This window comes from Bison bison, unplaced genomic scaffold, assembly GCF_000754665.1.
Source record: "Bison bison bison isolate TAMUID 2011002044 unplaced genomic scaffold, Bison_UMD1.0 scf7180017864128, whole genome shotgun sequence".
Lineage (NCBI taxonomy): Eukaryota > Metazoa > Chordata > Mammalia > Artiodactyla > Bovidae > Bison > Bison bison.
The window spans coordinates 2,110,590-2,113,874 of NW_011494700.1; the positions used below are offsets into that span (position 1 = coordinate 2,110,590).

A 3,285-nucleotide genomic window follows, 5' to 3' on the forward strand; every position below is an offset into this window, starting at 1 on the left:
AAGGAGGAGAGCGAAAGAGGCAACTTTGACCTCTTATCCAGCACCAAAAGCCAGGTAGTCTCCTTCCTCCCCCTGAAGCAAAGGGAGTCCCTCTGACAATATCAAGCAAAACCAGAAGAATAGGCAAGAGAGATCCATCAGGAGCTCAAGTAACAGTAAGTGGCCTGAGAAGCCATTCTCCTTTTCCACTGAGCCTAAACCTCACCTTTTTGGGACTTCCCTGGTGGTCCAGTGGATAAGACTCCATACTCCCAATGCAGAGGCCCAGGTTCAATCCCTGGTCAGGGAACTAGACCCCACAAGCCACAAGTAAGTGTTCACATGCCACAACTAAAGAACCTGCATGCCACAACAAAGATCAAAGATTCTGCATGCTGCAACTAAGACCCAGCACTGCCAAATAAATACATAAATAATTTAAAAATAATAACATAATAAAAATAAAACTCCCCTTCCCCACTGAAAGATACCAGCTACCTAGGGGTACTGAAAGATACCCAGGGGTGCTGAAGATGCCAGACACCGAGGGGTGCTGAAAGAGGAAGCCAGGCACAGTAGGTGGCATGGTCCAGGATGCCCCCTTGACCCCAGAGGCCTGAGACCCCTCCCCCAGCTAGAATATACCTGGCATCCCAGCCTGGGGAACCCTCTCCATCCCCTCAGCAAGCACCAGCAGGTACCAGCCCCTGCAGCAAAAGATAAGTCAAGCTGATCGAAATAACAGTGCAACAACTCTGAAAATTAAGCTGTGATTATAACAACAGCTCCCCTAAAAGCAGGCTGGGATCTGCATGCTAAACAGCAAGACAGTCTGCCACTAAAGAAAAAATTTCCAAGGTACAACTGCATTCCTTGGCTCATGGAAGATGGCTTCTTCCATCTTTAAAGAAAGCAGCATTGCGTCTTCAAAACTCTCTGACTCTCCAGCTGCTTCTGTTATCACATCTCTTTATATAATTCTCTGCCTCCTTCAGTAAGAACTTTTGTTTTTATATTGGACCCACTAATTAATGCATGATGTTCTTGCCATCTCAAGAGCCTTAACCTAATCACATCTTCAAAATCCCTTACTTACTCACAGGTCTCAAGGATTTGAACATGGATATCTTTGGAGGGTGGGGTGTGAGGAACATTCTGCTTTCCATACCAACAGATTGTGATAAACCATTCTGTATATCATAATACTCAAAGCAACCACTATAAAAACCATATAAAGAAATACATTGAGAACCACAATAAACAGACATAAAAAGATATACTTGGAAACACTATAAGTAACCAAGATGCTATCATAAAAAATAGTCAAGTAATCTACAAGAAAACAAAACAGAGAAACAGAATAAAAACAAGAAGGAAAGAAATGGAAAAAAAAAACATTAAAAAAGCAGACAAACACTAACATATCAATATTACCTTATATATAAATAGCCTAAATGCACCAATTGAAAGACAGCAATTGGCAGAGTAGATTTTTCAAAATGACCCAACAAGTGCTGTTTCAAAGAAACTTACTTCAAATTCAATGACAGGTATACTGAAAGTAAAAGGATGAAGAAAGTTACGTAAAAGATACAGAATCATATAAACATTACATTTAAAAGGAGTGGCTATATTAACATTTGATAAAGTAGATTTTAGAGCAAAAAAAAAAAAAAAATGACCTAGAGACAGAGAAGGACATAATGATACAAGTATCAATACACCAGAAAGACACAGTAATCCTAACTGTATACTCAGCAAATAGTAGAGTCTCAAAATACTTGAACCAAAATCTGACAGACTCACTAGACAGATAATTGGCAAAGATATAGGAAATCTGAACACAGTCAACCAACTAAACCTAATCAACGTACATGGAAAGGAAGTGGCAACTCACTCCAGTATCCTTGCCTGGGAAATCCCATGGACAGAGGAGGCTGGTGGGCTATAGTCCATGGGGTTGCAAAAGAGTCAGACACAACTGAGCGACTAAACAACAACTACTCAAAAACAGCAGAATATATATATATATATATTTTTTTTTTCATCTAAACCATACCCTAGGTAAGAAAACAAACTTAAGCAAAAATTTAATTAAACAACATACTTCTAAATAAAGCTATGAATAAGAGAGGAAGTCTCAAAATTTTAAATACATATAGAATTTAATGAAAACAAAAATGCAACATATAGTTTCTAAAGTGATGCTAAGGAGATTTATGGTATTAAATGCTTATATTAGAAATGAAGAGAGGTCTTAAATTAGTAATCTAACTTCCTACCTAAAAGAAACAAACGCAAAGAGCAAAAAACCTAAAACAAGTAGAAGGAAGGAAATAACAGAGAAAGATATTAATAAAATTAGAAACAGAAAAACAACAAATAAAACCAATGAAATAGCAAGCTAGTTCCCAAAATATCAATAAAATTGGTAATACACTAGGAGGACAAAAATAAAAAGAGAAATTACATAAATCACTAAATATCAGAATATTATTACAGATTCTGCAGTCAGTAGAAAGATAATAAGGGAATATTGTGAATAACTTAATGCACATAACTTCAATAACTTCAAATAAAGGGACCAATTTCTTAAAAAAAAAAAAAAAACTATCAAACCTCAACCAAGATAAAATAGATAACAAAAACAAAGACAGAAAGAATAAAGAAAATGTAGGCCAATAGATCTCATAAACATAGATACAGAAATCCTTAAAAAACAACAGTCTGAATCCAACTATGTATAAAATTGTACACCATGTCCAAATGGAATTTGTTCTAGATATGCTAGGCTGGTTCAACTTTTGAAAATCAGTCAATGTCATCTACATCAACAACCTAATGAAACAAAATCATAAGGTCATATCAATCAATACTGGAAAAGCATTTGACAAAATCTAATACCTGTCAATGATAAAATATTCAGCAACTAACGAATATAGTGCTAATATTTCAACTATCTACAAAAAAAGTAAAGGTGGAAAATTCTGAAAGAGATGGGAATGCCAGACCACCTGACCTGCCTCTTGAGAAACCTATATGCAGGTCAGGAAGCAACAGTTAGAACTGGACATGGAACAACAGACAGGTTCCAATTAGGAAAAGGAGTACGTCAAGGCTGTATATTGTCACCCTGCTTATTTAACTTATATGCAGAGTACATCATGAGAAACGCTGGGCTGGAAGAGGCACAAGCTGGAATCAAGATTTCTGGGAGAAATAGCAATAACCTCAGATATGCAGATGACACAACCCTTACGGCAGAAAGTGAAGAGGAACTAAAAAGCCTCTTGATGAAAGTGAAAG

General features: G+C 36.7%; 1 non-coding gene across 1 annotated transcript; it reads left to right on the forward strand.

The window, feature by feature from the left end:
• The first annotated feature begins 217 nt into the window (after positions 1-217).
• On the forward strand, positions 218-289 carry TRNAG-CCC. The gene has a single exon. It is a non-coding gene; the product is annotated as a tRNA-Gly (tRNA).
• Positions 290-3,285: the final 2,996 nt, after the last annotated feature.